We start from the raw sequence: 22,389 nt of genomic DNA, 5'->3' as shown, positions 1-22,389 counted from the left end.
GAAGAGCACGTGCAACGTTGCAGGTGCTGAGGATACCTGCACTCGTTGCTGTTTATACTTAAATTGAAGTCTACCTAAATCATCAGGGTGTCATGGTGTTTTTGCCTTTTACCATGTAGGATTATATTATTGTTTTTTGTGAATGAGATCTCTACCCCCTGATCTAGAATTTATGTGTTACCATCAACCTTTAATTCATGGTCTTTAAGCATTTCATTCTTCTAGCAGGGGGCAATCTTTTCCCTTCTTCCCTTCTAGGTTCTTTGGCTAGTCTAATAATAAAATTGACATAAGACAGATTAATAGGAGAAAAACTTTAATTTTGCAATACTGGAAACCCCAAAACATGAATCTCCCTGGCAGTTGAGGTTTCTGTGCCATCGTGAGCGAAGAACTGGAAGAGGGGTCTAGGACTTCAAAAGGGCGAGGAGATAATTCACAGGAAGATGGGAAGAGCAAATGTTTGGTAAACAAATGTTTGTCAGGTTGCGCAGAGACAATGGGACACAGAGAGGAATTTGAACAATCAGGTCTTACCAAGCTCCTCCGAGCCTATCACACTAAGCCCAGAGTTTTTGTAGTTACCTCTCTCCGTGAACTAGGGCAGAAGCAAAAACCTCCGCCTGAGTCCCTGTGGCCCTGGATTGTCTTCAGCTCAAAGCAATGTTCACGTCAAAGTGGCACAGCCTGGGGCAGCCTGCTCCAAACCCCATCAACCTAATTGAGCTGACCTTTGATGTGCTCTGTGAATGAGAGCCATTTACATTTCTGATGTTTACTGTTACAATTAGTGTCATCTTTGCAATTTTGGTGTTTTTATCTTTCTGCTGAGTTTGACCAAAATTCCCGAAAAACTATTTTTAAAAATTATCTCTGTGCAATATATCTGGCCAAGGCAAAAAAAAAAAAAAATGAACCACCTGAAATTTAGCTATGCTGTTTCTATCACTAAGTATATACATACATTTATGGAAGGCAGAATACCAACAGCCTTGTCACAAAACCTTGCCAACAGGAGGTTGAAATAAACTGTGGTCTCTAGTGTTCAAATTTTATATGAGCGACTGACTTCTCACTATTTTCTCTGATTGTAGACCTTGACCAATGGAATATTTCTATCCACTTCTCTAGGTCCTTGCCCCCTACATCAACACCTGAGTTATGTACAATACCACTTAGGCTTTTGTTAAAGTATATTGGTTAGAAATAGACAATTTGGCTATAAAATTTATTTTTGTTAGCATAAAAATGGGAAGGCAAAAGAAAAAATATTAATAGGCAGTATGTGTCATGGCGTATATATCAACTTAAGTCAGACTACCTTAATATTGCATTAGAACATATTTTAGTAAAAAATTATCCCTTTAGTTTCTAGCAGAAGGAGGTACTGAGAACAATCTTAATATAACTATGCCTGAAATTTACCTAGATTTTATTTTATTTTATTTTTTTTGGTAAACAGACTATACATCTTCAAAGCAATTCAGCCCTTTAGAAATTGATAAACATTGCCTTCCTAGTAGAGAGAAACTTAAATGCCATCACATGTAAAATGGGTGTATCTAGTGTTCAGTTATCAGATAATATCCATCAGTCACCAAATAAATTGATTGCTCTGGGATGACTATTTCTTTGATCAGTGTAGTATTATTTAAGTGATAGTTTTATTTGCAGTTTCCAGTGTGAAATGCAGCATCTAGGAATGGAATCACACCACGCTAGAACAGTATTCTGTCAGGAAGTCTCTAATCTCACGGGCCAAAGGAAACACCAGAATTTTCGTTGAAACTTTCAGTGGGGACTCGACTGTCCAGATATCAGAGTACACTCACTCCTGGGATTTTCAGAACTTTATATTAAAAAAAAAACATATTTAGTTGATAACAGTTGAACTCATATTGTAGAATGAGAACTACCCATAAATTATTAAACTGTGAAGCATAATCACTAGGGAAATCCATAAGAAAAACTGTTATCTATTAGTTTGCATTCTCTTTCTCATTAGAAAAATAGTGAAACTTAGCCTGGGGAGAAAGAAGTCTTTTCTTTTAGAGAGGCAGGGCTTTAAGGTAGAAAAAGGAGAACATGAGGGTCAAATGGGCCTTTTAAATATAAGTTGTTTCATGTTGAAGTAGTTACTTAACCATACTCTCATTTCCTCATCAACAAAAAAGTAGTATATATGTTTTTCTAATTATTCAAAGTCTGTTATAAAACCTCAATGAAATAGTATGTAAATGGCTTTGCATACAACCTGTCATATAGTTGTCCGTCAATCAAAGTACTTCTTTCCATTGTGGCTCTAGGTCCCCCTTTTCTTCCTCACCCAATTTCTACAGATTCTTTTCTGGGTTTCATTTTTGTCCACCATTAGACTAAGCTGTAATATCAATTTTTTTTTCAGTAGTTTTAATTTCAAGGAACAGAGACATTCTTATGATTTCAACATCAAATATATATATATATATATATATATATATATATATATATATATATATATATAGTTGTTGCTTTTTTGTTTGTTTCAAAGAAATATGTTCAAGTAAGACAAAAGACTGGTCTCTCACCGAAATGAGGAAAAGCTAGCCTACCAGGCATCATGGAAAAAATAGCAACAAGCATATTCTGATGTCAGGAGACTGGAGTATAGTTCAGGAAATGGGTCACTCAGGACTGACATGGTTCTGGGGACTAGGTTCTATCTTTGGCCCTCAGCAGACACTGTTTGTTCATCTGTATACTAGTCATCTCACCGTAATGTTGCCTCAGATTCAACCAATTCCTGTTTCTATTTCTCCTATGGCTGTAAAGCAACCATATTCCCTCTATGACTGTAGTCTTCCGAAAGTCACTTTTTCACAGCGTCTGCGTACTCACGGCATCTGCAGCTTAGCATTGCTGTTTATGCTTCTACCTCAATTACTAACTAATTGAGTCTCTTCGCAATCTCAAATTCAAATTACTGAGTTAGATCCAGCGAGTCACAATTAACCTTATTGAAAAAGTCAACTCATTTTAGGATTTTCCATGGGACACTACCTAGCCTATAAATTGGGTGCTTTGGAGTCGAATATCTCATTTTATGCAATCAGCTCCTTCCATGAATGTGGGCCATGTGACAAAAGTCATGACCAAATACATTTAAAACTAGACCACTTCCTTCTTCAGGGGCTGTGAATTTGGTAGTTTCTCTCAGAATCTATAGCTATTCTTAAGTTTAGTTTATCAAGTGCTTCAAAGGGCTATTTCTTATTCATCCAAATGCCCCTAAGAAAATTCAATAAATGTAGTCTGTTTTGGGTCTCTTAGTACGTGCATATAGTTCACTCTTCTCTGCCACATAAACTTATGATAAAATTTAAGTTCTCTTTTTTTGGCTCGAAGTATAACTTCTACATTGACTGTAAGCTTTAATGTTTGACTCCTACAAGCAAGTATTAACTCCACAGAGCTGAGATGTAATCCCTAATATTTATTGCTCTGTTTCCAGTACTTAGAACAAGATTTGGCACATATTAGGTCTTTGTTAGGTATTGCTAGAATAAAGGGAGACACACACACATATCATTCTTTAATGCAAGTAAACATCTTCTCAGTCTCTAATTGCTCATAACATCAGTGTCCAGTCATTGTATATCCGTTGCCTTAAAGATTAAACCTGTATATCACAAGACATTGATGAGGCTAGCTAAGCAAGCACATATTAATTTGATGAGCTTTATAAATTTGTTAAGCATGTAACATATGCATGCTTAACTTTAAAGTACTACGCACTCTACTGTTTTAAAAGCTGCAATTTCTAAGCATTTATGAATTCTTCTGATGTTCTCTACCTGGTGCTACTCTTTGGAGAAGTTCAATAAAATCTGTAATATTTGCCCCTAACTATAGCAGAACCAGAGTCTTACAGAACGTCAACAAAAATATACCCAGTCGTATATATACCAACACCTCTAATGCAAAACAAAGCAAACATAAAAGAGGGAACTGAAGTGTATTTCAGAAAGAAAAAGAGGTGAAAATTTTGACTAATGCAAATTAAAGTGTGTCATTCAATGGTAAAATGTCTTATGTTTCCAAATTTCTTAAAACCATATACCAGCCATATACGTTATCTTAACTGCAGCAGCAAACCTTTCCATCTGCGTACCTCGTCTAGGGTAAGAGAAAAATGACTGAGAAGATAGGTTCTAGAGGCAGGGGGCTTTGTAGGAGGCCCAAATCTAACTCTTTCAAGCTGTGTGATCAATCTTCCTGATCCTCGAAATGGACTCACCTCTTTCCCCACATCCTGCTTCAGAGATGTAATAGAAATCATAAAGTTAAAACTATCTACCAGACCTCTCCCTTTGGGTGTCCCATAAGTATTCCATTTCTCCCTCTAAACACCCTACATCTTAAGTAATACTGAACAAAAGCAATTACATGAATTTTTTTAGGCCAAAGATCAGGAGGAAACCCTTAACTTTACAGGATACTGTTTAATTAATGGGTTGTCATCTGTATTTTTGTTTTAAGGCAACAAGTCAGAAGTTCAGGATAGCATGACACAGACATCATTCAGAAATTCTTGGTTGTTTTTAATGTTCCTTTATTCTGTATTCAGGATACAGAATATCAGATGATCAGATATTACCTATGGACATTGTTTTCTCAACTAATGGTAGACCTTTCCTATTTCTGGGAAGTGAGGTCGCCCACTATTTTGTGATGGTAGACAGAAAGAGGCTTACCCAGAGAGAGCTCCATAGTCATAAACTTGTCTGTGTCTCTCCTCGAGAAGGTGGCATTACTCCCTCTTTTACGCCTAAGATGACTGAGAATATAATGATATTAAATCATACCAGTTTCTTTCATAGAGATATGAAAACTAACCAGCATATAATATTTCTCATGATACAGCACTAGATATAAGTACTATGTCATGTATCATGCTTTCTGATTCTTCCACTTAGAAATTCTGTAAATTGACTGTTGGGAATGAAATAGCCCAATCATGTGGCTTCATCCTCTCTGGTTGCAACTTATTAAATTCATATATCCCTATAAGAAGGAAGCATTGCAATATTACAAATGACCAAGGTCTTGGGTGCCTGAGCAAGAATGTCTTGTTTGTGACTTCCTGATTTTGTACACGCTCCTGGCTCTTCCTGAGCCCATTCTTCACCTGGTTACTTCCTCATCACGGAAAAGTATTTTTCGTATACATTTATTTTTATTTTTCTACATCTCTTTCTTGATATTTAGCACCATGGACTGCACTTTATAAGCCCTCGAGGAAAGGCGTCAATCTTAGTAAGGGTTTGTCACATGGTAGATACTCAAATATTTGACTGAGTGAATAAGCTGATGGTATTTTACTTTATCATTTGGCAGACACGTGGCAAAACATAACGTGATCAGTGATGGGGAGAGGGGATTAAACCAATGATAGCACTGTGTAGAAAATGAAATCTAGTGACAAAATTTTGGATAAGAAATTCACTACTTGAATGAAAATAGATATAGATTGCCCCTTCTTTCAGCAGCATGGAGACTTCAACTTTCCTGGAGGAGAGAACAACCTGAGGTGAAGGGAATAGAATAGGTTAAAGAAGGTTCTCTTTCCTCTGGCTCCTTGAGCCCATTACAAATAAAGTGCTAAGCTGAGCGTAAATCAGTTTCTTGCCCATGTAATCAGTTCATTTTCTCCATGAAGTAAATTGCAAGAGGGACATGATCGCTTAGAATGATACTGAAAGTTTTACTCCCATAGGCCCAAAGACACAGGCCTCATATTATTTTTATCGACAGGTCTCTTCTAAAGGAAAATCTTAGAAAAATAAGTTGAATATAAACATACAGGTTTCTCCCACTATCCATAAGTAGAGCTTTCCTCAGAAACTTTCATAAGCTGAAATTGTACAAAGTAAAGAGAGCAATTACTATTAATTAATACGGAAATTTTTTTAGCATTCCCAGACCCCAAAAATAACCTCTTTTAGGCTTTTCTGACACCTTAGGACACACCTAAGAAATGCGTAAAACAAATGAGACAAAGCACAGATGCTCTCACACACACTTCAAAGTTGTGGGGGCCTGATACTGAGTTGCTGAATTGGGAGCTCCTTCCTGGGGTCACTCCTGCTGCTCTCGCCTAGCTACCTCCAAAACACCTCACTACAAAACAAATGCTGAATGCCATTCTCACTGTTTTGCTTTTTTGTGAAAGCTAAAATCCTCTTTGGATCTCTTTCAGTTAGTGAAAACAGGTAACCCTGTAGGTCTTTAGTAAAAGCAAAGCAGGCGTAAAGTGAATTTTCAAAAAAAAAAAAAACGGGGATACATGTACTTCAGTAAAATCCCACTTCTCAGAATCTTTTACTCCAGCCTTCTAATGGAAACAACCAAGTTGGAAAGAAATTCGTCCTTTCTTCATTTTCTTTGCTGTCATAATGAAAGTATCAGTGGTATGATCAAAGTATCAAAAGTTTGAATTTCTCCAAAGTTAAAAAATAGCTATTATAAATAAGCAACTTGTGAGAATTTTAATGTTGATACATTTGAAGTACAGTAGAGATAAAGGGATATCTGGTTATTGTGTTAAGTATTTAGCATATTTACTGCATTAATTAATTAATTAAACATAGCTCTATATTTCTTTAGCACATGGCTTGAGGATTTTAATTGTAAACACAAATTAGCACTATGATCTAAAAATATAAAAGTTCACGTCAACAGTTAAGCTTTGGAAAAACATTCTTTTTGATGTTGGACTTTCTTACCAAGATATCATGTCCTTTACATTTCAAATGATGTTACATCAAACAACATAATGTATTTGCTGCCCTTTTAGTTTCATAGAATTGCAAGGTTGGCTTAAATTTTTATTAGTCGTTTTTGTTTCCAAGCTCTTCCTTTTGGCTGAAACATTAATTATAGATCACTTCACTATCCCTCTTATAAGGTTTCTATTGTGCAAAGACAGAACATGGTACACTTTCTTTGATCTCCCTTGCAAAAATGTCACTGATACTAAATTCTCTAAATATCATTGAACTTATTAAATGTGCAAGAAAAATGGAAGATTCACGATGACACCTTTTAAAAGTTTTCCAAATTTCTCTGTATAGAAATATCCCTGATAATTAATTAAGAACTAATGATAGAATTGGAATATCACCAGTTTCAACCTCTAATTAAATAGTGGATCTAGGAAATGAATATATTAATGCCTATTAACATAAAAAAAGGAAGTCAACCGCAGAATAATTGTCTTCTGACAGAAGAACACAATACCACTTATGAACTACTCTTGACAAAAATATCAAAACTATATCTCATGAAGTCCCTGTATCCAACCTTCAATTTATAGGAAATGGAACAGAATATATATTAGACAACACCACATATATACAATTAGCAAAATGTAGCATGTGGCAAATTCAAAGGAAAAATGACCCTGTGTCTTCAACAAGTAGTAAAAGAAAAAGTACAGAGGAAGGGAGGAAAACAGGTGAGAGTTGGGACATATAACCAATTTTAAACTATTAAAAAGTGAAATTATGAAACAGTTGTGAAAATGTGAACACCAACTGGTTATTCAATAATTTTGAGAATTTATTATTCATTTTGGTGACATAATAATGGTACTGCAGTGAATTTTGAAGAGTCATTACATTCTAGAAGTAACTAAAATATTTAAGAGTTAAATTATATGATGATTTGAATTTGATTCAAAAGGATCCAGGAGGAGGAAGGAATGGAAAGTTTGCAGTGATACAGAGAAAACAGGATTGGCCACTGATAATTATTAAAGCTGGGTGATAGGTAGAGGGAGATCATTCAACTATTCTCTGCATTTTATGTATGTTTGATATTTTCCATAGCAAAAATGTTACTTAAAGAAGTTTTTTAAATTAAAACTCTGGCCACCTCACAATAGGAAATGTCTTACTACCTCACCTTGTGAATGGGCTTTAACGATTTGTCTTGTTGCTCAGCACTCTTTCCTCTCTGCTCTTTCCCTCCTTTCTTCCAGGTCTGTCCCGTTGGCCAGTTCTGCTACATGCACACACTTTATTCTCTCCCTTACTTAGAGAAGAAATCTGACTCTCCGTCTCCTGTAACTAAGTGTCGTCCTGCCTTTTCAGATCTAAAGACTCACTAATGTGTTCTATGAAACCCCAGGCCACCCACACCAGGTGCCAGCCCTTACAATTCCACATTGGCCAAGATGTTAAAATATCAGACCTATCCCTTCTGACACTTAGGCTCCATGATAGGAAGAGAGCAGTAAACATATTTTTATTTCTTTCACTGATCTGAATTATGCAACTACTACCTACCTCTGTTGTCACTTTAAAAGGTAGAAATGGCTAAGATCAAGTTCGGTTTTACATGACATTTTTGGGGGGTTCCTCTCCATGACCATTACTTTTTATATGAGATGTTATATTGCTTGAAGGACATAATATTTTGGGATAAGATTGGAAGCAAGAAAATTCTCTCAGCATTTAGATTGAAACAATTACTATGTAAAGTGCATGCTTTGAATATATCAGCAACTTTTCTAGTGAGGCAATTTTGCATTTTAATTATGTATTTTTTTCTTAATTTGGAAGAGGTAAGTGTATCATTCATTTAAAAAATGTCCCTTTAAGTCATTAATGGAAATTTTCTCTAAATTAGAATTGCATATTTTAATTCTATTCCTGACTAAAGTTCGTATATCATCCACTTATTGCCTGACAGAAAATCATTCTCCTCTTTCTTGACTGGTTGGCAGACCATTAGAATTTTATGTGTTTACTGTAGAGTCCGGGATAAAAAGTTAGTGAGGATTAGTGGATTTCAGTGGTTTGGTGAGTTTCTTTGATTGCAGTTTTTCTAATATAAGATCAAGGCAATTTCATATATAGGATATTCTTCAAGAGAAAACTACATAGTGTTGTCATAATCCAATGCAGTGAGGTCAAAATGTGAGTTTTTGCTCTCAGTCACTGCAGATCGTCTTCCCCCAAACTCCATCCCACCAATTATATCAGCTCTCTCACATTTAATGATGGGAGAGTCTGGAAAGCAGGTCTCTTCCAAAGGATGAGAAAGTACTAAACTTAAGTACTAATTTCCCATGTGGAAAGAGCCCTGACTATATGCCACACATCTTTTTTCTGTCAAGCCTGAAAGCTTACTTTAGTAGGACCAACTCCTCCATAAGCACAAAGTAGCTACCGCATGAAAGCGCTATGTGCCAGAACGTACCTCTCTTCATGCACTCTCCAACCATAAATGCAGTTTTTAAATATTTCCAGTCACTAAGCAATTACCCCATTCAGCGTACTTGCCATACATCTTCTGCTCTCAAACATATTTCCAGTATCATCTTGGTTTCTCCTGCTTACAATTATTTCTCCCACTTTTTGACAAAGAAAACAATGAGACTTTTTTTTAGCGTGGTAGTTGATAGCAGTGGCATTGGTGTCCGATTGTGTTCAATTTAAGTCACATCTCTGAAACTTACTGAGACTGTGGTCTTGAACATACAATTTACCTTTAGTAAATCTTAATCCCCTCATCTACAAAAATGGATCTATTTCTCATAGAGTTATTTAAATAAGATAATGTTCATAAGACATGAATCACAGTGTCATATATTATAAGCATGCAAACTTGGCAGCTGATTGCTATCAAGAAAAATTAAACAGCATAGCTTGCTGTAGGTTCACAATTAACCAAAGGCATTTAACCCCAGGACTGTAGATCCCAGCAGCACACTGAAGCCTCCACGTTCTTAGAATAGCCCAAATTAACCCCTGTTGGTAGACTGGCTGTCAGTCCATATCACACAGCAGATGAGTCTTTCCACTCATTCATAGTCACTAAGCAACTATTTGGTGACTAGGAATATTTAAATATGGATCTTCTGACCCCTAGACCATTACACAGGCTTTCTTGACCAAATAAATGGCCTTGACCACTAACTTCTCCTGCAAAGCCTTGAAAAGAGCGATGCTGAAATCTATGCATTAAAATAGAATATTTGGAGCAAAACAAACAAAAAAACAAGAACAACAACAACGGTAGCTTTCTCTATTCTTAGAAGAGAATTTTTAGCTCCCTGGCATTTCTGTTAATTCATGTTGTAAGCTTATCAAGGAAGACCATCTCTTCAACAAGGAGACCTATAATTTAGGGAAAGATATTCAATTCAGGGATACATATTAGGGAGTTGATTTTAGCCCTATGTTGAACCATTTCTTCCAGTCAGGATCCTTTGTTTGTTTGTTTGTTTGTTTGTTTATTTATTTATTTTTAAAACAAACTCTGGCTTGTTTTATTAAGGAAGAATTCTGTGTGATTTACTTCTCACATGTTTCTAATGGAATCAGAATCACCTGGATCACTGACAACCAGTGCGCACACTCTGTAGTACTTCCCACATGCTGTGCCCAATTCACTATTATTGCCACTGTAGTGATGGGCTCCAGTTTCAACATGGTATAGTATTCTATTTCAGATTTCCTCAAGGCTGGGCAGTTGTTGGGAGGATGACCAGTTTCACTTTGCCATGTCTGATCATTTTCAGAGCTGCTTGTACCCCGCAGGTACTTTCCACTTTTCATAATGAGTTGGAGCCTAGAACTGATCAACTCCAGTGACTCTTTCGTCTTCTTTGTGGCCACCATCTTCCTGCCTTAGGTGTGGGATGGCCCCAACCAAGAACAGCCACCAAAATGGCTGGGCGAGAAAAAGTTCCTTTGTTTTATTTCTTAATTGTTGACTCCCAAATACTAACATCCACCAATGGACAACACATGTAGTAGGATAAACTGGGCAGACGATATGGCTATATTTCTCAAAGCAGTATACGATTTGTTTGTTCTCTTCCTTCTGCTATGGCAATTGGTGAGGCCCAGATAATGGAGGTTGCTTCCCCTTATGTCCCAGAGGGAATACATTATGGGTGAGGGTCCCATGGTTGCTGTCTCATGCATGGGTGGTCAGCTGGCATATGTAGTAACTGTATATATGTTAATTTTAGAATATGTTATATTTTAGAACCGTATATATGTTATATTTAGAATAAGGAGCAGATATTAGATTTTATGTTGTATATTAAGAGAATTTTTCAGAAAAAATACATCAGGTAATTTTACACATCTGCTTAACATTCTCTACATGCTTTCACTTAGAATTTAGAACAAAGTCAAAACTCCTTAAAACTGTGTTCACTATTTTGAAGTTTTTTAAAAATGCTTTTCATCAAGTACTTTCAGATTTTCTTCTTCCTGCCACATAGCGGATTTGCATTCCTCTGACCTCATTGTAGACATACCTACCTGTGTGACTTGCTTTTGGAAATGAAACATAAGCAGAAAGAAATGCCCCACATTGAAAGAAAATGTCTAGTAGTGTTTGGTTCACTATATTGCCTTCCTATTGGTATGGTTATTGTCCTGAAGCATGAAGAGAAAAGAAGCTTCTCTCAGCCTGAGCCCTTGAGTGACTATACTAAACAGAGACCACTGTTGGCCTACATTGAGCAAGAGATAAAGTTGTGTGCATGTGTGTGTGTGTGTGTGTGCATGAGTGTGTGTGTGTGTGTGTGTAGCTACCAAGATTTGGGGGTTCCTTTGCACAGCTTAACCTAGCTCATTTTGACTAGTCTAGAAATTGGTATATAGAAGTTCAGTGCTACAGAACAAAAGCTTAAAATCTAGATTGATTTAGTAGTCACTTGGTCACAGGAAACTGTTATCAAAGACTGGGAAGATAGTCTCCTATGTCCTTCAGAGGCAAAGCATTTGGTAAGCTCTGATGCCTGAGGAAGCTTAGAAGCAGGTATTATGTTACAACTCTAAGGGAAGAGATTGGAAAATAGAAAGTTGTACTATATTGGTTTCTTTTTTTTTCCAAAAAAGAGATGAGCCCAGAAAAAAAAAAAATGGCAGTTTTAGGGGAATTGAAAGAATCTATGAATTGAGCGAATATAGGATTTGAAGAGGAAACCTCACTCCTGTTGCTAAGAATAAACAACGTATATGCATGAAAACACAAAACTACTGCCAAAGGGAGAGGGAGATAGAGTGGAAAAGACAGAGAAATAGAGACAGACCAAGAAAGAGGTATTGTTGGATTAAATTTGTTTTAAAATAAATAAGCTATATTCGGTGGGAATCTGAGATCAAATTGTTTCATATTGCAGAAACATGTTCTTATTTTATACCAAATCTCTATATCCTCTGCTCTCTTTAGCCGCACATCATTTGGGAGGGAAAAATCAATGATGTCGTTGCTGCTTTCTAAAATTATATGTCTTAGACACATGGATTCTTTGGGTCATTGCTTTTCTTCACTAATGGAAAATATAATGAAAACTGCATAATGGAAAGAACAATTCCAATGAAACAGGTTAAACTGGTGCAGAATTTTAAACTCAAAATGTGAGCTATGGAATAAGTATCTAATGTAAGTTGTCATCTCTGTAAAAATAAGAATTTCTTCATAGGAATACCACTGGCTTTAATTTTTTTTCTGAGTTTAGAATCTTCTTTATAGCAAAAGATTTATTTTAATCTTAAGTGAAGAGAGCATCCCTAATGACTCTAAAGCTAGAGCAATTAAAGAGACCTGGTGTGTCGACAGGCTAGCAGTCCTAAAAAGTGCACCCCCGAGGAATTACCAATTAAGCATTGTTTACATGCATTAATTCCTGAAGGAAACTGAGAAACAAGTAAGCATATTAGTCAAAGTTTTAGTTAGCCTATATGTACTTGGGAATGGCATAAATATTGAATATAAAATGATTAAAAAGTAACACTTCAGAACAACTGAACCCAAGGCATGTTTAAGAACACAAATACAGGAAGTGCATGATATCCCTGTTTCTTCCAAATGAAGAAAATCATCAGTGTTTCCAGCCCCACTCAGGAATTTCTTCTAGATCTCCACATTCACCCCATAAAACAATAACAACAACAACAAACATAACAAAACAAAACAAAAAAGACCTTGAGTAATTCATTATGCACATTAGCACATATAAAACACAAAGTTACTGAGGCAAAATTCAGAGATAGTTAGCCAGACAGTATAATGCTCAGAAAATAGACACAAAAAGTTGAAGGGTCATGAGTACAGAGAGAGAAGTCTTTCCAAAGCAATAAGAAGCTAGAGGAGGTGGTTTTCAATTATAGCTATGAAGCCTGAGGATTTCTTACAAATTTTAAAATGCACTTCTGGAAGTAGAGAGACAGATTCCCAATACATGTAAAATTAGGGAAAAGTATTTTAAGATATTGGAGAGGTTAACAAAGTGTGTATGTTATATATTGCTGCACAAAAAATTACCTTAAATTTAGCAGCTTAAAGCAACATTTATTATGGGAGTTTCTGTGGGTCAGGGATTGAGATGTGACTTAACTAAATAGTTCAGACTCAGGGTCTCCTATGAGACTGCAGTCCAGGTTAGGACTGTGTAGAGGCCAAGGGCAGGCTGCTCCAAGATGTGCCACTTCAGCATGCAGGTTATTTCTAGCTGAAAACGATCAAGGCCCAGCTGACTCAGGAAGAAACTTTGACTTTCCCTCTTATTGCCTTAAAGGATTTAGAGAGAGGACCAGATCTAGGAAAAGGGCTATGACCATAGATAACCACATTATAACATCAACTAGGCATGGTAAAAAGGGAAGAACCTAGCAAAGTCTGTTAAAATTCCTCCCTAGTTCCTATCCTTTCTGTGTGGCCCAGCAAATATTTGTTTACCAAACATTTACTTTTTCATCTTTCTGTAAATTACATCCCCTTCTTTAAAATCCAAGACCTCTACCTTCTTCTCCTTAGTTCAGGATGACATATATGCCTCATTTTGCCTGAGTCTTGCAAAGCTCATGCCTATGTGGATTCCCCATACCTACATGTGAATTGCTTTTCCCCTCTTGGTAATCTGTTTCATGTTAATTTAATTCTTAGACCAGCTAGAAGAATCTTACAGGGTAAAGGAAAATTTTTCCTCTCCAACAACTATTATTACCACAAGACTTGACTGGAGCTGGAAAATCTGCCTTGAAGATGGCTCACTCACAGGGCTGTTGGCATAAAGCCTCAATCTTTGCTGGCTGTCAGAAAAAGGCCTCAGTTGATGGCCATATAGAGTTCATAAGGTTGTTTGAATGTTTCCATGGCATGGCATCTGGCATGTGACAGAAGCTACACAGTCTTTTATGGACAAGTCTCTGAAGTCACATATAATGACTTCTGTTGTTTTCTGTTGGTCAAACAAACCAATCCTAATACAATGTAAGAAGGAACTATAAAAAGACATGAATACCTGGAGACAGGGATCATTGGAGTCATCTTGAAATCTAGTTATCACATGGATCTATAATCCACTTTCTCCTCCCTAGGGGACACCTGAGGTAGTGTTGACATAAACTAGAGCCCTTTGTAAATTCTAATGGTATTTTACTACCTGGGAGATACCTGGGTGAGTTTTCATCTAAGAGTACTTTAGCAGGCTATGTTTGGTCTGTCAAGATTGATTGTTGAAAATAAATCTGAAAAAAAAAAAAAAAGGTGGGGGTGACTGGGTGCCTCAGTAGGTTAATGTTAGACTCTTGATTTAGGCTCAGGTCGTGATCTCAGGGTTGTGAAATAGAGTCCCACATTGGGCTCTGGGCTGGGCTTGGAGTCTGCTTAAGATTCTCTCTCTCCCTCTCTCTCTGCCCCTACCTGCACCTCTCTCCCTCTCTTAAAGAAAAGAAAAGAGAAGAAAACAAATCTGGAATTTATCAATTGGGATGTACCTGGCTGGAAACTGGAAGGTAACACACAGGTCTCCCTAGCCCTGCATGGGAGCATAAAACCCAAAAGCTCCAAACTTAAACATCTTCTTTTGAGTTTAGATATACTACAGGCATTGATAGCATTCATCCATTACTCTGAAATTAAACCGTGCCCTACTGTGACAAAAGAGATCATTAGAAAGTTACATCTGATGAGTTCAGAGATCCCTCCAGAAAGAATGCTGAGGCTATTCTTGGTTTCTGTTTGTATCATTTGATATGTATTACAGGTTGAATTGTGTCCACTGGAAAGATGTTGGAATTCTCACATCCAGTACTACAGAATGTGAGCGTATTTGGAAATAGAATCATTGCAGAAGTAAATACTTAAGATGAGATCATACTGGAAGAGGATGAGTCCTTAATACAATGACAGGTGTCTATAAGATGATGACATAATGACCCAGGGGGAGAATGCTATGTGATGATGGAAGCAGTGATTGGCATTACTCAGCTGCAAGCCTAGGGACATCAAGCATCACTGATAGCACCAGAAGCTAAGAGAAAGGTGTGGAACAGATCCTTCCCTAGAGACTTTTGAGAGAGAATGGCCCTGCAAACAGTGATTTCAGACATCTAGCCTTCAGAACTGTGAGGGACTAAATTTCTATTGCTGTAAGCAGCCCAGTTTGTGGTAATTTATTAAGGTAGCCTTAGGAAACTAAGCAATAAACATTAGTCAATTTTGGTGTGAGAGATCTATTGTGTGTGTATCTGCTTTGACAATTCAACACTCTGTGTAATGCAGATTAGTGGCAGTAATGGGATTGTCATTCAGACTACAAATTATAGTGGCTAAAGTATTAAGGGGTAAGAAAAAATGAGGGGGAAGAAAAGCCTGACAAGAATTTGATAAGAGGATGTCTCTACATATCCTTTGTATGACGAGTTGAATGCCTTGCAGTAGATTACACAGGACAGTGTTACTAATGAAATACAGAAGAAATACACTGACACCCAAGGGGATTGGCTAAGAGGATGGACAGAGAAAACCACGCAGAGGGGAAGTCAACTAAAAATACTATTTCTGGCTGTTACAGCAGCACTGGTAAAAAATTAAACCTCTAAAAGAGGAAACTAAGATAGGAAAGTTATTTTCTCCACTCAGATGTATTGTTAAGAAGGAATTAAAAATATCGAAACCTTATGTATGTCATTGGTTAAATCTTGCATATATGCTTATTAACTGAATAGCTACTTTCCGTCTCTAATAGGACTTCAGGCATTGTCAAATATTTATGTGTGGTTTTTATAAAATACAAGAGTAGAGAATCCCTCAGGGTATTAGTACAGATAGATATATGGAAAATCTGCATCCTAAATGGCCATTTCTTTTTACTTTGTCACTTTGAGTGGGGAATGCTTGTTGTTTTAAAGGTTTATGTTTTTAAAAAGTAAAAACTAAATAGATACAGGGTAAGCTATTAGTAATTTGACCACCCATTAACCAAATTCTATAAATAAGCAGATTATGATGCAAAGTGAAGATTCAATGAAATGAAGTATCAGAAGAATTAACAGATCATATCAAAGAGAAACAGTTTCATGTTAGAAGAATTTCCTGCAGTTATTTTTTTTACTAATTAACAGATCCATTAAGTCCCAATAATATTATAAATTGCATGAGATGGATGGGTTGGTTCTTTTTAACATTTTAATAGTAAAAGGAATATTTGATCATCCTTGTCAAAGACAGTTATGAAATTAGACTTGGAATATGTTACACAGTATACTTATTGGACAATTACCAAATAAACCGAGTTTATGCCAATTATACTAAATATAAAGAGAAATGTAACCCTAGATAAATTATGAACAATGTATCTTATCACCTCATGCCCAGTGCCCTCCATAAGGCTTCATTTATAGATGTTGTTAATGATAATGATGATGATCTTTTACGAAGGGAAAAAGGCAATGTGTCTATTAGCCAGTCAGGTGAGTAAGGTTTTTGTAAACAAATGGAGTACAAAATCAATACCTTAATCCTGTCATTTTTAATTTCCAGAATAAGAACTTTTCAAACACCTAATCTTTCAAAAGATAAAAGGAATAATTCAGGATTCTATTCAAAGATGAAATTTGTCGAAGGGTTATTTTTATTCATTTAACAAGGATTCCATTTAATCAACAAAGCATTTGTGAATAATGCTTGAAATCAATGTATTTAATTCCCAGCAATTCCCTAAATACTTCAGTGTATAAAATACTTACGAGGAAGAAATTTAAGCAATGAAATAGTTTGACAGAAAATATTCTACACTCGCCTTTGGGATAAGTAATTTTTTAAAAGATTTTATTTATTTATATTAGAGAGAGAGTGAGCAGGATTGGGGTGAGGGGCAGGGGAAGAAGCAGACACCCCGTTGAGCAGGGAGCCAGATTCAGGGCTTGATCCTGGGATCCTGGGACTCCAGGATCATGACCTGAGCAGAAGGCAAACACTTAACAGACTGAGCTACCCAGGCACCCCTGGGGTAAGTAATTTTGTTTTAAGATTTTATTAATTTATTTGACAGAGAGAGAGAGCAGCAGCTGGAGAGGAAGAAGCAAAGGGAGAGGGAGAAAGAGACTCCCCACTGAGCAGGGAACCCAATGTGGGACTCATCCCGGGACCCCAGAATCATGACCTGAGCCGAGGCAGATGCTTAACCAATTGAGGCACCTAGGCGCCCTGGGATAAGTAATTTTTAATGACTGTTGACTCAGGAGGCTCTCAGCCTAATTCTCAGCATCTATAATACATTATTATAATGTATATATATATATATATATATATATATATATATATATATATATAACATTATAAAACATGAGTAAAAGTTGTTTTGTCTTTTAAGTGTAACACACAATCACTGTACTATAAAGAGATATGGTTTAAAAAAACTATTTTTACATGAGATGAAATAATCATAGAGGAAAATTCTTGACTTAAAGATATCTATCAAAACTAGAATAGTTATTAAGTAACAATTCCGTTTAATTATAATACTTCATGGTTAATGTGCCATTGTTCACTCAGTAATCCATACTCTGGTCTCCATCAATTCCATCTTCATTATACTCAATGTAAGTAACATTTTTATGTCAGTCTTGCAACTATTTATTTTACTGTCTATGATTTTAAAAATTCAAAATCACTAACTTTTATTTCCAAAGTATTTCCTCACTTCACTGCAGTTAAGATTTCCTAATGAAATAACAAAAATCAAAATAGTTTTGAGTTGAGTGGACAGCAGCTCTATCTCAATAAAAGCAGCAATTCCCAAGAGAACTGGGTTGGCCGCAGGCTTTTGAGCTGACTCAGCTACATTGCTAAAAGTCCTGAATTTGCAGCAAGATTAAGAGATTCAGTACTGAGGGCGCCTGGGTAGCGCAGTCCTTAAGCGTCTGCCTTCAGCTCAGGGCGTGATCCCAGCGTTCTGGGATCGAGTTCCACATCGGGCTCCTCTGCTGGGAGCCTGCTTCTTCCTCTCCCACTCCCCCTGCTGTGTTCCCTCTCTCACTGGCTGTCTCTCTGTCAAATAAATAAATAAAATCTTAAAAAAAAAAAGATTTAATACTGAGAATCAGCTCCCACAACTCTTTCAGCATGACCACTAGCAGAGGCTACCCAAAGCAGAAAGCCATGTGAGCCATAAGCCCATCAAAATCCTGAATATATTTATCTTCTGCAGGACTTTGTTTCTGAATGCAAGAGTTGCAGTGCAAATTTTAGTGTGAATAGATATTATTTATATGTGTGCAAATATACATGCCTTCCTTTTTTGTTTTGTTCAGTTTGCCATTGTAATTATGATGGTTGAAAAGCTGGTGTGTAGTTTACCAGAAAGTGCCAAAAGAACTTGCTGAAGTTAAGTCTCATTGGAATTCTGGTGATCCCGGCATTATGGGATCGAGCCCCACATCAGGCTCCTCCGCTATGAGCCTGCTTCTTCCTCTCCCACTCCCCCTGCTTGTGTTCCCTCTCTCGCTGGCTGTCTCTATCTCTGTCAAATAAATAAATAAAATCTTAAAAAAAAAAAAAAGAACATATAAGGCGTCATTTAGGGAATTTAACATCTTCCCCAACACACTTTAGAAAGGCAGCTTCTCATTAAGCTTGGAATTGAATACCTGTGTCAGGGACTGGAATATACACTCTGCTGATACATGGAGATGAAAGTATGGTCCTTACTCCCAAGTCTAGTGTGGAACTGTACATACATAAGCCACCATTTACAATATTAGGTGATAAAGCCTATGGGGTGGGGAGAGTATGAACGAGATACACTTGGCATCATTGCCAACTTAGTAGAATAGAAAATGTTCAGGAGGTAATATCTGAGCTCACTTTTCATAAAATGAATGGAAACTTGCTAAAATAATAAAGAGAAAGACACACCTAGCAGGAGGGACTGTAGGAGCAATGATAAAAAGACCAGGGTCTGTGTGGCATGTTTAAGGGGCAAAAACTATTTAGTATTTCTGAAGTATAAACAGAAAACTTGTAAAATCAAGATACAAAACAGGTTAAGAAAGGAAGTTCTTAATCTTAAATGGCCTTGGATGCAATGCCAAGGAATTTCAATTTGATTTTGTAGATAATGGGGAATCATTGAGGAATTTGGAAAAGGATGGAACTAGAGGTAGAAGAAACTCCAGCCCCAAGTTACCAGAAGTCCAGGGAAGAGGAGCACCTGGCAGACAAATTGGGTATCAGAAGAGGGTGAAGAAAATAAAGATGTCATTTATGATTTAAGTATTCGCATGAAAAGAAAAGAATTGCAAGGACAGAGGAGTTTGTGATGATTTTGAAGCTTCTAGCTTGTAATGCAAGGTGAATTGTGTGCTATTGATTCACATTGAAAATACTAGATTCGAAGAAAGGCAGTGTGTTTAGTTCTGGATGTTACATCTGAGGTAACTGATGGGCCTATGAAGTCAGAGATTTAGACGTATAGTGTTGGTTCTTGGGGAAGAGGAAGGAGATACTGATTGGAGATAAAGAAGTTAGTTGTTGGTGTATATAGAGTAATTAATGCCGCAAGGTTAAACTCACTAATAATTTGTTCTTATATATCATAAAACTATTAACCTCATATGTTATAATGTATATATACATTATATATGTTATGTATATGTATATAGACATATATATGTGTGTATATATATAATGTGTATATATAATATATATAATGTATAACATTGTATTATTATGTAATATATATAATGTATAACAAATGTGAAAATAAAAACTAAACTATCACCAGTATCAATTTTATGAGGCAATCGCTATCCATTTATTATGCATCTAATCCATGATGTCTCATACTATACATTTCTCAACATACGTAAAGTCAGAAATACTTAATAAATCACTTAAGCACTTTCTGGACTTACAATAATTCATATAGTCACATATACATAGAACATAGCTGTCTAATTACACTCAAGAAAATATGACTCTTACCAGAAGCCATTAAGAGACAATGTCATTAGTCTGAACATCAGTCAGGAATCTATTACAATATTTCTAACTAATGGCATGATGGTCTTACACTAATGCAGTCACACAGATACTGAAAAGGGAGCTCAGACTAAAAGTATTTCTGTAGTTAAGAAAAAACTTTAAAGTCAAATGAATAGAGGTCAATAAATAAGTCTTATTTAATACCGGCTAGTCATCATTGTAAAGCACTTTACATGTGTTGACTCATTTAATCCTCACTACAACTTTATGAGGTAAATACCATTATGCCCTCATTTTATGAATGAGAAAACTAAAGTAAAAGCAAGGAAGCAAATTTAGGCCAGAATTTATACACTAGCAAACACCTTTCAAACAGGGGCAGCCTGGGTTCAGACCCACACATGATCTTCCACACTAAAGCTGTGTCATTACTGAGCGTTGATACACTCCACCATGTGCTGTGAAGTAGCATCCTACCTAGTTGTGATAACTACTTTATCACAAATGAAAAAGATGAATGCACTGATGAATCCAAATGGATAAACCCACACAGAAATGTTCCAGGGGTGCCTGGGTGGCACAGCGGTTAAGCGTCTGCCTTCGGCTCAGGGCGTGATCCCGGCGTTCTGGGATCGAGCCCCACATCAGGCTCCTCTGCTATGAGCCTGCTTCTTCCTCTCCCACTCCCCCTGCTTGTGTTCCCTCTCTCGCTGGCTGTCTATCTCTGTCAAATAAATAAATAAAATCTTCAAAAAAAAGAAATGTTCCAGAAGTCAATATTTTTATTCTGTTACGTGAATGTAAGCTCAATAAAGGTGGAAGGGATTTACGTCTTCTACGCGACTGCTATATGCATCACACCTAATTTTAAAGCACTTGGTAAGTGCTTGACAATATTTTCAAATTAACACATAATTAAACAAATTAATGAAGCATTAATGATCCAAAATATGGAAGTACAGTCTCTTTTAATCAAAGAATTTATAGTGGCAAATATAAAGTTTCCCCTTGTAAGAGTTTACCTGCATAGAAAATGTGTTAACATTAACACGTGGCTAGAGAAAAAAATGATGCAATTTATTTTTGAAGTGCCTAGATACTAGAGACACCAATTTATAATTTTAACATGCGGACCTGACTTCCAACTACTCTTTAAAAAATAACTTTTGTGATTATCATAAAAAAACTGTTTTTTGAAGAAAATGTATATAATAAAAGAAGGTATAAATACAAAATTGAAAAGAGCTTTTAATGAATCATCCAGGGATAATCACCTTTAAACGTTCAGGGTCTGCACATCCAGCATTCATTGTATGAACGTGATTAAATTTCAATAAATAAATTAGACTATAATATAGCATTTCAATAAATAAATTAGACTATAATATATATAATAAAGCATCATATTGCTTTACTATATTCTTTCTTCATAGTGTACCATCAGAATTTCCTCATGGCATTAAATATTACTTGAAAACTAGGTTTGGGGATACATAGCATTCCATTCTAAGAATATATGACAATAAATCTGACTTTTGTGATTCCTACTATTTCTTTTATTGATTTTTGTAAATAATAATGTATATATATTCTTACATGTAAATACTTGAGCATATCTCTAATTATATTTAGGAATAAATCTCTAGATTTGGAATCTATTATTATTATTCAATTGAATGACTACCAACTCACTAATCATTAAATGTAGATTTCAAAGTCATGGAGAATTGCCTATTTACCTTCCCTTTAATCAGTAAAATAATCCCGTATATTGGCACAACTTAGAGGCATAGGCATTAATACATAACAAAACTAAATAAATGGGGAATAATGGTTATGATCAAATGTTATTTATTTTGCAAAGAGTAATAAACCTCTGCTAAGAGGCTTTACTTCTCTTCATAACTATTGGTCTATATCTATTTTAATTATTTATTGTTAAATTATTTTAGACCTGACTTTTGACCCAAAGTCAAATTTTACAACTCTACAATCTTGTAAAATCAAGAGATCTTAAAATGCAAATCTACAAAAAGCCTGATACCTTCCTAGAAAGATGGCAGAGATGATAATTTTAAAGAGAACCTACAAAAATAAACCCATTTTCAAATT

The 22,389-nt window shown here is 36.0% G+C and overlaps 1 pseudogene; it reads right to left on the bottom strand.

Moving 5' to 3' along the window:
* Positions 1-10,347: 10,347 nt before the first annotated feature.
* On the bottom strand, positions 10,348-10,667 carry LOC123780903 (large ribosomal subunit protein eL30 pseudogene; annotated as a pseudogene).
* Between the last annotated feature and the right edge of the window lie 11,722 nt (positions 10,668-22,389).

Source organism: Ursus americanus, chromosome 17 (genome assembly GCF_024610735.1).
Source record: "Ursus americanus isolate L20-20 chromosome 17, mUrsAme1.1.p, whole genome shotgun sequence".
Classification (NCBI taxonomy): Eukaryota; Metazoa; Chordata; class Mammalia; order Carnivora; family Ursidae; genus Ursus; species Ursus americanus.
Note: the sequence above shows the minus strand (reverse complement) of the source record. Positions and strands in the feature narration are given on the sequence as shown.